Raw genomic sequence first — 14,976 nt, 5'->3', positions numbered from 1 at the left:
TCTTATTTAGATTGGAGCCGGCTCTGCTGATGCTACTTCACTGCATGACATTCTGCTCTGTGATCATTCCAATTTCTCTTTTAAGTAGACATAATCTCTCCTCTTAGAGTGGTTTTGTGAAGATGTCAGCTAATTGCTTTTTAGTAGTCACAAATATAAGATCAATATCACCCTTAGAAACATGATCCCTAAGAAAATGGTATCTAATTTCTATATGCTTTGTTCTTGAATGATGAATAGGATTTTTAGAGATACATATTGCACTTGTATTATCACACATAATAGGAATGTGATCAAAATAGAGTCCAAAGTCTTCTAGTTGTTGTTTAATGTAAAGTGTTTGAGCGCAACAACTACCGGCTGCAATATACTCGGCTTCCGCCGTTGATAGAGCTATGGAATTTTATTTCTTGCAAGACCAAGATACTAATGATTGTCCAATGAAGTGACAAGTCCCGCTAGTACTTTTTCTATCAACTTTGCATCCACCAAAATCAGCGTTCGAGTAACCAACAAGGTCAAATGATGTATGTCTGGGATACCAAAGTCCCAAGAATGTGGTATAGCTCAAATAGTGAAAGATTCGTTTAACGACACATAAATGAGATTCTTTAGGACAAGATTGAAAACGAGCACATAAACATACACTAAACATGATATTCGGTCTACTTGCGGTTAAATATAAGAGACTACCAATTATACCTCTGTATTTTTTAATATCTACATCAGTGCCTTTTTCATCTTTATCAAGTTTCAAAGATGAGCTCATTGGAGTATTGGCATGTTTGACTTCCTCCAAGCCAAATTTCTTTAGCAAATCTTTAACATACTTAGATTGGCAAACAAAAATGCCATCAAGTGTTTGTTTGATTTGCAATCCTAGGAAAAAAGTAAGTTCACCCATCATGCTCATTTCGAATTCATTTTGCATACTAGAAGCAAAATTTTCACATATCACACTATTGGTTGATCCAAAGATAATATCATTAACGTAAATTTGAATGACCAATAAGTTGTTATCGATGGTTTTAGTGAAAAAAGTATTATCAATTTTACCTCTAATAAAACCATTAACAAGTAGAAAACCACTTAGTCTTTCATACCAAGCTCTTGGAGCTTGTTTCAAACCATACAAGGCTTTTGATAATTTGAAAACATGGTTTGGGTAATTATAGCTTTCAAAGCCCAGTGGTTAATCAACATATACTTCTTCTTCAATGATACCAATTAAGAAAGCACTTTTTATATCCATTTGATATAACTTGAAGTTCTTATGGGATGCAAAAGCAAGGAGCATTCTTATAGCTTCAAGTCTAGCTACGGGGGCAAAGGATTCCTCATAATCAATTCCTTCTTCTTGATTATATCCTTGAGCAACAAGTCTTGCCTTGTTTCTTACTATGATTCCCGATTCATCCTTTTTGTTCCTAAATACCCATTTTGTGCCAATGATAGTTTTGTCTTTAGGCCTTGGAACCAAAAGCCAAACTTTATTTCTTTTGAATTGGTTAAGTTCTTCTTGCATGGCCAAAAGCCAAGATTCATCATTTTCGGCTTCATGAATATTTTTTTGTTCAAGTTGGGAAACAAAAGCTACATAATTGCAAATATTACTCATTTGAGATCTAGTTCTTACACCTTTAGATGGATCACCGATAATTTAATTTATTGGATGATTAAACACTTGCTTCCAAGCCTTAGGAGGAGTGTCTTCATGAGAGTGACTTTCTTTTGGAACATCTTTGGAGAGATCTTTATGAGAAAGACCATTTAAATCAAGATTTTCAACATTCTTTTCAATCTCAATCACATCTTCATTTTCATCCAATGAGCATCTAAGAGGGGATAATGGTGATTCATCAAATACAACATGTATTGATTCCACAACCACTCGTGTTATTTTGTTAAACACTCTAAATGCTTTGCTACGAGAAGAGTATCCTAGGAAAATACCTTCATCTGATTTAGGTTCAAATTTTCCTAGATTATCTTTGTCATTTAACATGAAGCATTTACACCCAAAGACTTTAAAGCATCCAATATTTGGTTTCCTTTTGTTCCAAAGATCATAAGGAGTCTTATTAAGGAGTTTTCTAATGATGATTCTATTTATGACATAGCATGAGGTACTAACAGCTTCGGCCCATAGAGATCTAGGAGAATTATGTTCATTTAACATAGTCCTAGCCATTTCTTGGAGAGACCTATTTTTCCTTTCAACAACTCCATTTTGTTGAGGAGTTCTAGGAGCCGAAAGATTATGATTGTATCCATTTTCATCACAAAATCTTTCCACATCTTGGTTGACGAACTCTCTACCTCTATCACTTCTAATGGACTTGATCTTACATTCTTTTTCGTTTTCGACTCTCTTACAAAATTTAGTAAAGATTGTATGAACCTCATTTTTATGTGTAAGGAAAAATACCCAAGTGAATCTAGAGAAGTCATCCACAATGACAAATGCATAGAGTTTTCCACCAAGACTAGCAATTCTCTCCGGACCGAATAAGTCTATATGAATTAATTCTAGTGGTCTTGAAGTCGTTATATCCTTTTTCCTTTTAAATGATGACTTGATTTGCTTGCCTATTTGGCATGCGCTACAAGTTTTATCTTTAAAAAAATTAGTCTTTGGGAGGCCTTTGACCAATTCATTCTTAGATAGTTTTGAAATCAAATCCATGCTAGAAGACCTAACCTTCTATGCCACAACCAACTATTCTCATTTGAGGATACAAGACACTTGACATCTTGATCGTGTAGTTCACATAAAAGCAAAGAATATACATTACCATTTCTTAGAGCATGGAAAACTTCAACATTATCCTTTTTGACAATGCATTTGTCCGATTTAAACAAAACATCATATCCTTTATCACATAAATGGCTAATACTAAATAGGTTATGTTTTAAGCCCTTAACAAGTAACACATCATCAATAGATAAGGAGGAGGAGATACCAATAGTTCCAATGCCAATGATCTTGCCTTTTGAGTTGTCACCGAATGTAACGCTTCCTCCTTTATGAGGTTTGATGGAGTGAAATTTTGATTGATCTCCCGTCATATGCCTTGAGCATCCGCTATTAAGAAACTATTTGTCCTTGGATAAATATGGAGACTTCAAGCAAACCTACAAAAGGAATTTGAATAATCTTCTTTTGGTACCCACATTCTCTTGGGTCCATGAGAGTTAGGAAGAGGTGTATAAGTCCCTTTAATAACCCAAACTTTTTTTGTCCTACATGGCCTAATAGGACAATGATTGATCTTATGTCCTATTTTTTTACAATAATTACATTGTGGACTAAAAGAGGAATTTTTAACAAAGTAATTGTTCAAATGTTCTCTCTTTTTCAATAAACAAGAATCTTTGTTGTGAGGATCAAATCCAAGTCCATCCTTGGCATAAGCATTTCTTTGCTTTCCAAGTATGAGACCCAAATTTTCTCTACCTTTTGTGAATTTTGCTGAAATCTCAATTTGATCTTTAATTATAATTTTTAATGATTTATTTTCAGAAATTAAATCTATTGAAACCGATTCTTTAGCTAATTCTTTTTCTTTTTTCAAAGCTTCATTTTCAAGTTGAAAATTTTCAAGGTTTTGAGAGATGATATTCTTTTCCCTTTTTAGAGTAGCACATTTTTGAACCATTTTGCCTAATTCATCATGCAATTCTCTAAAGTCATCTAGCAAGTAATTGTGTGCATCAACCAATTCATCATAAGTAGTTTCCAAATCAAATGAGTCATGATTAGAATTTACCTCATCGTCATCGGCCATGAGGCAAAGATTAACCAATTCATTGAGTTCATCGTCACTTTCGGATCCATTTGAATCATCATCCTCCCATGTAGCTTGCATGGCCTTTCCTTTCTTTTTCCTTTCCTTTTCATTTTTATATGCATAGCAATCGGATTTGAAATGCCCCGGTTTTCCACAATGGAAGCAAGTAGGTGCTTCTCTTTTTCCTTGCTCACTAGATGACCCATTTCTTTTGAAGTTGTTGCTCTTTTGGAACTTCTTCATTTGAAGGATTCTTCTCACGGTTTTGGTAATGAAAGCAACTTCTTCTTCTTCTTCTTCATGAGGAGCCTTATCAATTGAAACTTCTTTGGTAGTTGCTTGTAGAGCTATATCCTTCTTTTGAGTTTCTTCATCTCGATCATTCATTTCTAGCTCGTAAGCCATTAATGAACCAATGAGTTCGTCAATGGGAAATGTGTTAAGATCTTTGGCTTCTTGGATGGCGGTCTTCTTTGCTTCCCAATTCTTTAGCAAAGATCTAAGGATTTTTCTTATATTGTCGGATGATGTATATTTTCTTCCAAGAGCTTTTAAAGGATTAACAATGTTAGTAAAACGAGAGTACATTCCACTAATAGTTTCTTTGTTATTCATGGTAAAAAGTTCAAATTTATGGACAAGCATATTCATTTTGGATTCCTTAACATGACTAGTACCTATATAGGTAACTTTAAGTTTATCCCAAATTTCTTTAGCCGTTTCGCAATCCGAAATTCTATTGAATTCATCTTTGCTTAAGGCACAATAGAGATTAGTGATAGCCTTGACATTACATTGTATAAGCCTACGGTCATTGAGGGTCCATTCAATATCGGGTGTTCGAACATTTTCACCCTCTACTATCTTGGTTGGAACATGGTCTCCTTTTTCTATGGCTTTCCAAACATCTACATCTATGCCTCTTAAGAATGCTCTCATTTTGATTTTCCAATAGTTGTAGTCACTTCCATCAAACCAAGGGGGTCTATTATTAGATTGACCTTCTTGATGAAAATTTGCATTGGCCATGACCGTTCTCTAAGATGATTAATCTTTTTCTAGAGATTAGGCTCTGATACCAATTGTTAACCACTAATTGACTCTAGAGGGGGGGTGAATAGAGTCAATGGCCAATTTTCGTAATTTATGAAATTTGTTTTACAACAACTATTATGCAATGATTAATTGAAAAATTTAAGCAATATATAGCACAAGTATAAAAGAGATAGAGATAGGAAAATGTAAACAATGAACTCGGTGATTTAGCGAGGTTCGGAAACTCCTACTCCTCGGCTCAAGATCCCCCTTGAGACTTCCCAAATTCACTAGAGCTTCTCCTTAATGGTGGAGAGCAAACCTTCAAATTTGAAGCAAGACCTTGGTTCTTTTCTTTGCTAGGAGAACACCCTTCTCCTAGGCTTCTTTTGGGTCACACCAACCCTTACAAGATTGTAGCAAAGTTTGTAAATGAAATACAAGAATCTCTCTCAATAGATATACAAGTGTAAGCTCACAACTAGAGAATATCAGAATATTAATGAAGCTCAAGTTCTAGGATGAGAGAATGTAGTGATGGTTGAAAGTGAAAGCTCAGAGAAGAATTTAATGGCTTATTGAATGCTGTTGAATGTTCTCTTGAATGTATTATTCAGTGGTGTATTACTTCAGTAAAATGAGCCTTCTTTATATAGACAACCGAGGCTTAATATGTCTGTTAGAAGTAGTTGGAAGTCTTAAATGCAGAAAAGTGCCGTTGAAGATTCAAATAATCTAGAAGAGCCGGCTCTTTAAAAAATTGGAGGAGGCTCCAATAAATGGGAGGCGGCTCCAATAACTGGGAGGAGGCTCCAATTCACAAAATGCATTCTACGACACACAATTTGGCTACAAAGAGCAGGCTCCAATATTTGGGAGGCAGCTTCAATCCTTGTGTAAGACTAAAAATGAAACAAGTCTTGTTCTGTGCACTTCCTATTATGAGAGCATGCATAAGTAAAGTTCATGGAAAGATTTTAGGCCTTCTAAAAACTGATTTTTAGAGAAAATATGCATGAACCTAAAAACTTGAGCTTCAGAAGATATTCAAATATGCTTTAACATTTAAATCTAAAGCTCTCACCATCCTATCTACCCTTTTCTCCATTCCCTGACCATGATCTTTTGAGCTTGATGAAGATTTGCTTTCTTCCTTGAAATTGTTTGATTGATCTTTAAAGTTTGAGTCTTTCTTTGATTTCTTGCAATCTTTGAGGCTTTATTGAGTCCATAGCTTGAGTACTTGAATGCTTGAAATGACTCATCTAGCTCATCATATAAGATATGAACTATATATAACTCAATGAAAATATTAGTACATAAACATCATTAATGGTTTGTAATCATCAAAAATAAGCTTGACCTTTAGATAAAAATCCTTAGGCTAACATCCTCATTTCTACTTACTTCTTTATGAGGTGGTTGGGGATGTTTTTGGGAAGGGGGAGAGAGGCCTTACCTATACAAAAGAAGAGAAGGGAGGCCACACATTATTAATCTCACTTTTGGATCAGATTTTTGGAGGGAGAAAGAGGAGCAAGAGGAGAGTTCTTGGAGCAAATAAAGGGGAGCTCGAAAATGGAAGGAGGATCCATGGTTCTTCTTCATTCTAAGGCTCCCATGTGTAACTGACTCCTCCTCTAGGGAGGTAATGGAACCCCTCATTGTAAGCATGCTTTACTTTTGATTCTAGTTTGGGGAAAATAATGTATTTTTGTGGTAATTCCATAATCTAGAACTCTTACTTGATGTAATGAATTGATTTTGATTTAATGATCATGTTGGACCTACTTTCTTGTCTTAGAATGTATGTTTTTATGGTTGTATGGTTTACATTTTCATGGTGACAATGAAGATGAGATTTTTGGAATGGTTTTAATGGCATGTTGTTGAGAGATTTGATAGGCCATAGCTTAGGTTCTTCCTTTGATGGCTTATTCTTAATTCTTAGCTTCATGTGCTCTTATCATGTGATTGATGGTTTGACAATTTCTAACTTAGTGAACATGTCTTAAATTACACTTTAGTTTAGGTAATTGAGCATGTAAAATCTTTGATAAATTGTTATTGCCTATTGATTCCATGAATCCTTTGAAGGTAATGTAGTAACCATGAGTAACTACTTATCTTAGCCACATATTTATGTTGTTTTTCCCCGAATGAATCATATTCTAGCATGTTTATATTGTAGGTGGTGAAGTTACTTCCCTAGTCTCTTTTACCCACATTTTATCTCTTTTAAATTCTTACAAGTTCTTAATTTATGCATCTTTACATTCCTATCTTTAGTGACAAACAAACACTCTATACCCCTTCATCATCCTAAGAATGACTCTAGACACTTAGGTTGCCTTAGACTAGCGCAGTCCCAGTGGTTCGACTTACCCGACCAATAGCCCTATTTTGCAATGATTCGTGCTATTGCGAAGGTTGATGTTTAATTGACCAACCGATCAATTTTTGGCGCCGTTGCCAAGGACTGCAAACGGTTTAGCGACCAAAGTTCTAGGGTTAATTTTAGTTTGATTGTGAATATTGTGTCTTGTGAATATTTCTTGTGTGTTTTGACCATCTCAATGTTTTAAGTGTTGTAAGATTCTAGGGACTCAAAACTCGTCGGGGGAATGCTAGCAAATTGTAAGTCTAGAGGACCCCAGGTAAGTCTTGTGACTTCTAGTTTCGAGTTGTGAATATTGTGCATGTGCTAAATTTAGTTTTAGTTTAGTTGTGAAGCCCTTGTTGAGGCTCTTATCCTGTTTAAATTTCGTGTTCAAGCATCGGTCATTGTCATGGCCAATTTAATTTTTGTCTTGATAATTGAGGAGTGCGGGAATATCATATGTGGAGGTTATGGTAATGAAGTGTTGTGTTGATTGCTTTGTGTGTTGTTTAATTACTCCTAGATGGAGAATAATTATCTCCCAACTCAATTTTACACACCACATGCGTTTTGTGCTTTTTGCTCTAGTAATACACATCATACAAGAGATTGTCTTCCAACGAGACAATTCTCGGATTTCTATCTAAAGCAACCAAATGCAAATTTCTCTGAACCGGGTAGTGATCCATACTTCAATGGTTATAACTTGGGTTCAGGAGATCATCAAAACTTCTTGTGGCTTGATATAGGAAATTCCGCCCCACAATCTCTTGGGCAACATTTTCACTCCAATTTTCAACCCAATGATCATTATTTCCAGCCCTCTTCTTCTCCTTTTCTACCGTCTCCATTGGATGAGTTAATAGCTGCCAATGAACAAATGATAGAGTCTATGCATACGCAAATGATGGAGTCCAACAAGCAAATGTTGGATGACATTGTTAGCATGCAATCCACCGCCTATTCTCATTCCCAATCTAGAGTTGATTTAGATGACCGAATAGCCCAAATTCAACAAATGGTTGATGTTCTAAATCAGGAAAAGGAAGAAGAATTTCCAATTGAACTTGTGGTCAATCCAAAAGAGAATTCTTTGAATGATGAGTTTACTTCTAGTAATTTTCATCACGAGAATGTTCAAGTGGTTACCGCATGTGAAAATGAAGAAATAGTGGGTGAAGATCAAATTGTAGCCACACAAAAAATTGAAGAATTTGTGGTTCAAAATGAGGAAATTAATGATGATGAGATTGTATCCTATAAAAATCTAGCACAGCCCCTACATAATCCCTTGCTTGATGCACCTCCTTTAATGGAGGATCCTCTAAGTGTCAAAACATGTATCACAATACAAATCCCCTCAAAAATACATAAATCAAGAAGTAGAATGCATGCTTAGGGCTAACTCTAGCCCCAAAAGGGTGTCTAGCCACTCATGGATGATGTCTTCCAACCCTCAAGGGCAAGCTCCATGGAAGAAATCTGTTCCTTGGTTGATGAAGAGCCTCCAATGGTGCCTCTAGCTTCCTTTGCTTCCTCACTAAGAATTCTCTCCCCAAAAATCCCCTATAAGTCTTTAAGTCTAAGTATATCTCAAAAAGTGGCTCATATTCCTGATCGGTTGGTCAATTAAACATCAACCTTCGCAATAGCACGAATCATTGTAAAATAGGGCTATTGGTCGGGTAAGTCGAACCACTGGGACTGCGCTAGTCTAAGGCAACCTAAGTGTCTAGAGTCATTCTTAGGATGATGAAGGGGTATAGAGTGTTTGTTTGTCACTAAAGATAGGAATGTAAAGATGCATAAATTAAGAACTTGCAAGAATTTAAAAGAGATAAAATGTGGGTAAAAGAGACTAGGGAAGTAACTTCACCACCTACAATATAAAAATGCTAGAATATGATTCATTCGGGGAAAAATAACATAAATATGTGGCTAAGTTAAATAGTTACTCATGGTTACTACATTACCTTCAAAGAATTCATGGAATCAATAGGCAAGAACAATTTATCAAAGATTTTACATGCTCAATTACCTAAACTAAAGTGTAATTTAAGACATGTTCACTAAGCTAGAAATTGTCAAACCATCAATCACATGATAAGAGCACATGAAGCTAAGAATTAAGAATAAGCCATCAAAGGAAGAACCTAAGCTATAGCCTATCAAATCTCTCAACAACATGCCATTAAAACCATTCCAAAAATCTCATCTTCATTGTCGCCATGAAAATGTAAACCATACAACCATGAAAATATACATTCTAAGACAAGAAAGTAGGTCCAACATGATCATTAAATCAAAATCAATTCATTACATCAAGTAAGAGTTCTAGATTATGGAATCACCACAAAAAAACATTATTTTTCCCAAACTAGAATCAAAAGTAAAGCATGCTTACAATGAGGGGTTCCATTACCTCCCTAGAGGAGGAGTTAGTTACACATGGGAGCCTTAGAATGAAGAAGAACCATGGATCTTCCTTCCATTTTCGAGCTCCCCTTTATTTGCTCCAAGAACTCTCCTCTTGCTCCTCTTTCTCCCTCCAAAAATCTGATCCAAAAGTGAGATTAATAATGTGTAGCCTCCCTTTTCTTCTTTTGTATAGGTAAGGCCTCTCTCCCCTTCCCAAAAACATCCCCAACCACCTCATAAAGAAGTAAGTAGAAATGAGGAAACCAATGCACAAGTGGCTGCCAAACTGAGAATTCCCGAAGGCAATTCTGCCTGAATTTCGAGCACTCAAAGCAAGGCCTCGAGCACTCGAAATTGGAGCAGATTGCTCCATGCTTGCTTTGCTTCGCCCGGACCTATTTTGGTAAAATGGCTATAACTTTGTGGTCCAAACTCCGAATGACAAACCATTTGAATATTTGGAAAGCTAATTCAGAGATCTAAAAACTTTATGTTTTAGTGGAGATCCAATTCTCAAGTTTGATTGGTCGAAATTGAAGAACAAGGCAGACTTTCATTGCTGCCAGGTAGTTCTAAGCACCTCTAATAAGAAGATCATAACTCTCTGCTCTGAACTCCGAATGACAAACTGCTTGAAGATTTAGAAATCTGATTCAGAGCTCTAAATCTTTTATGTTATGAGGGAAGTCCAGTTCTTGAGTTTGGTAGGTTAAAATGGCGAACAAAATTCGGGCTTCACTGCTGCCAGAATTTCAGAATTGGCACCTTGATATTCAAAAACTCTACAAAACACCCTTCTTGCTCCTTTATTGCAATTGAACCTGAAAATGCACAAAAATATACAAATGAAAGTAATCTACATAATTAAATGAATAATGGACTTAACTAATGCAATTAAGGGCGCTTGAATATGCAATATTCGGCGCTTATCACACCCCCAAACTTGCATTTTGCTAGTCCCTTGGCAAAACTACAATGAAAAACTTAATGAAAAGACAACCATGGGCATGCTACTACAAAAATATCATCCATGGTAAAATTAGATATATACATAGCTCAAAAATAACTTGAAACAGAAAAAGAGCTGGAGATGGGGTCATTGGGAAGACTACCTTGCATATATGAAGCATTGATACAAAACACATTTTAACATGCATGTATCAACATCATAGACTATATAAATAACTCAATTATCATCTCTTGAATGGAAATCAACTCTAGCTTCAGTGAAAGTGAATTGGATTCTCAACATGCGGCTTTTACTTTCTTTTCCAATTTCCAAGCACAAGTTTTCGAATCATTGAATTCCCCTTTAAATGAGGTCCCTAAGGCATGATTTTATTTACAAGACAACTTTTGTTGCTTGTTGACAATTTATTGTAACTCATAAGTGAAACATAGAATGGTTGTGCAATGCTGAAGTCCCTTAAGCTTTCTAACCAACCTATGTAGCAAGTGTTAGGCCAACAACTCCCAAACCAGATGGCTTTAATGTGTTAAGTGTAGAGACACTCTTAGGGCTTAATAGCTCAAGTTGGAAAGGCTACGAACTCCAACGAACCATATTTATTACAAGTTTTTTTTTTTTTGAATGACCGTGCAATGTTTAAGTCTTTTAAACTTTCTAACCAACCCATGTAGCAAGCGTCAGGCCAACAACTCCCAAACCAGACGGCTTTAGGGTGTTAAGTGTAGAGACACTCCATAGGACTTAATAGCTCGAGTTGGAAAGGCTACGAACTTCAACTGGTCATTATTTTCTTTCTTTCTCATTTTTTTTTTAGACAACTTAAATCATGCCAAAGATATTCATATATCAGGTTCATCAAATCAGATTAACTAGGCCAAGGTCAAGGTTGATCAAGTTGCATGCCTCACAGTTAAGTTTCCAATGTGCATCTGTGCATTGTGAAGCTTAAAAGAGTGTCAAATCCAGTGAGAATCTAATTGAGATATTTATACAGACTAATTTGAATCCACATGATCATTTCAACTCAAATTTTTCTTTATTTTCAAAAATGTCAATTGCTTCTATACACAAGGTATTAAACATATGCTTCATCTCCAACTAGTGTCAAGTTATACTATCATTGCTTAGCAAAAATTATGAAACCAAAAATGCATAAATGCACCCCCAAACTTGAATGTCACATTGTCCTCAATGTGAGAAGACAAGTAAATGAAAATAAGAACAGAGAGGGTTAAAGAACAATAATACCAAGTCGAGTGATGATGACGTAGATGTTCAGCCATGTGAGTGCGCAACGACGTCCCCCAAACTTGGATATGAAGACCTATCAAAATACAACTAAAATATACAGGTAAAAGCATTGGTCTCGTAAGGAGAACGAGAACAGATAAAAAAATAGGACTAACAGGAATTGTAATAAAAGATAGAAATCTATAATATTTTTTTTTTTTTTTTTTTTTTTTTTTTTTTTTTTTTTTTTTTTTTTAGAGAATGCAAGAAGGTTAGATGGGTGGTGGGTTGTGGAGGTGAGCCGAGATGGGTTTGGGGTGTTGGAGAGGGTTGGGATGGTGGGGTTGGGGTATGCTTGCATGGTGGTGAGGGAAGCAAGGATGGTGAATTGGTTAGTGAGAGAGAGAGAAGCCGAGAGAGAGAGTTGCTGCAGCGAGCACTAGAAGTGAGCTCGCATGGGGTTGGTTGAGGTGTGAGGTTGAGCAATGCATGGGGAAAGTTGGTGCTCGGCTGGGTGGGTGGTGGGTGACATGCAATGCATGCATGAGGGGGTGGTTGGTTGTTTTGGGGGGGGGGGGGTGAGGTGGTTTGGTGTGGGTGGTGAGGTTGGTGTATGCTTGCATGGTGGTGAGGAAAGGGGCATGCATGGGAGTGGGTTGCATGGAGATGAGATTGTGGGGTGGGAGATGGTGAGAGGGTGGTGGTTTATAGGAATGGTGTGTGTGAGGTGAGAATGGAGGGTTGGGATGTGCATGGGGTGAGGTTGGTTGCTGTGGGTTGTGAGGAGGTTGGTTTGCAGGGAGTGAGCATTGGGTTTACATGCAGGATGGGCTGCATGCATTGAGGAGGTGGTGGTTTGTGAGGGTGGCCGAGAATGGGATGCATGAGGTTGGAGTTGGTGTGAGGTGGAGGGGCTCAGTTGTGTAGAGAGAGGTTGCTGTGGGTTGTGAAAAGGTTGGTTGAATGCAGAGGGTGGAGGTGAGATGGTTGGTGTTGAGGTTGATGAAATTGAAAGGAGTTAGGGTAGTGAAGTGAGGGATGCCGAGAGCTGGGTTGTTGGTTTGGGTTGTGGTGAGCATGCATGGAAGTGGTGGACAAGAGAGCGAGGAAGCAGATTCGAGTGCTCGAACTGAGCCTGCGAGCACTCGAATTGAAGGCAGTGGGCTCGGCATGGTTAGTGCAGGAAATTCGAGCACTCTAACAGGAATTGAGAGTGCTCGAAAATGAGGCAGTGGGTTGGGAAGTTGGGCTGAAAATTTGGAGCAATCCAAATGGAATTTAAAGTGCTCTAAAATTGGGCAGTAGTGCATGCAAGATTGGTTCACATTTAGAGCACTCTAAAATGGGATTAGAGTGCTCTAAATACAAGCAGCAGCCTCGGAATGATGGTGGAGAAGTTTGGAGCAATCCAAATGGTAGCTAGAGTGCTCTAAATGAAGGCAGTAGGCTCAACATTGTGGGTTGAAGAATTTGGAGCACTCAAATTGGAATTTGGAGTGCACGAAATTGGCTCAGTAGCTTGTAAATGAATTGGCACATGGAGATGGAATGTTTCAGCCAACTTGAATGCATAGATGATCTTGCATGGATGGATTGCATGGCTGCATTTTGAGTGCATGGATGAATGTATTTGATGGATTGCCATGCATGGTGCTTCCAACCATCCATCCATCATGTAAGATTGCAACAAAGAAATGCATGGAATGCATGCAACATAGAAATGCATGCAACATAAAAAAAAATGCATGCAACATAGAAATGAATGGAATGCATGCAAGCAAGGTGTCTAAGCATGCAAAAATGCAATATTGCATGGATGAACTTTCAACTTTTGAACTCAATCCATTCTAATGCAAGGAGGGAAAATTGTCAAACTCTATACTTCATTGCAATGCATGGAAAATTTAGAAAAATTTTCAAATTGTGCAATTTTTTTTTTTTTTTTTTTTTTTTTTTTTTTTTTTTCAATGAGTGCATGGATGATTTCAAGAAGATTTCCCAACTTTTGAAACCTCACACAATGCATGGATGATTTTGAGAAAATTTTCAAACTTTGGAACATCTCTTCAATGCATGGATAAGATTAAGAACATTTCAACAATGCATTGAAGATGAGAGGTTATGCATGTGAGTGCCATGTCGAAAGTCCGAGAAAATTGCCTGATAGAGCCGGAAACTTTCGGGAATGAAAACAAGAGTTAAGAAGATCTAAGAAGCCGGTCTAAAATTGTGGAACACAACTGAAGAGCATTCCAGAAAAATCAAATTTTTGGCTTTTCGAAACCATTTCCCAGAAAATTTCAAGGCTCAGGCAATTGAAAGGAGGGAAGCTTGGAAATTGAAAGAATTGCTTCCCATGAGTGCTAAAGTTAACGTCGATAGCTAGACGCACCAAGATCAGGTTAGTCCTTATCACCCTATGCCATGTCTCTCTAGAGAGTCATGTTTCCCCAAATAGGATAATTCTTTTAAAAGCGGAGGAGGAAGAGCTTGAAGACAAAAGTGGAAAAGAGGTAACGGAAAGACCTCAACCCACTCTTCATCCTCATTGAAGAACTTTGGATTATGGGGCTTATTTGGATTATGGGAAGATGGATTAGGTGAGGGTGCACCAAGCAAAGACTGATGAAGTGTCATATTGAGCACGGGAATGCTCGACAAGTTATCCTTCAGACTTTCAACATCCTCCTCACACTTATCCGGCGGTTCAGGCTCAACAGCCTGAGATAACTCAAGTGAGGGAATGGGATGAGATACAAGCTCCCAAGAGAGGGGTGAATTTGATGTTGCCCAAGGAAGAGAATGAATAGGTGGAGGAATTTCAAACAAAGAATTTACCTCCAGAATAGAATTGTCAACATCAAAATCCTCATAATTGAAATGATATAGATCTTGTTTATTTAATGATTTGTATGGTTTAATGCTTCCAATTGATCATTTCATTCTATCCATATGTCTATGTATGCTAGAATAGATGTTCATGTGCTTGTCTCTATTTCTTGTGTTATTAATGCATGTCTATGTGTATTAATGCTGTAGATCTAGAGATTGTCAAGACATAGTGCTTAATGGCATGTTGTTGTGGTTTATTTGATGGTTTATACTCATTTCTTGATGGATTGTACCTCTCCCTTAGTTTAATTAGTTTAATT

Source organism: Cornus florida, unplaced genomic scaffold (assembly GCF_030987335.1).
Source record: "Cornus florida cultivar Cherokee Brave unplaced genomic scaffold, ASM3098733v1 CherokeeBrave_3.0.0_Hap2_Chr07, whole genome shotgun sequence".
Taxonomy (NCBI): Eukaryota; Viridiplantae; Streptophyta; class Magnoliopsida; order Cornales; family Cornaceae; genus Cornus; species Cornus florida.
The sequence above is the reverse complement of the archived record's forward strand: the minus strand, read 5'-3'. Positions refer to the sequence as shown.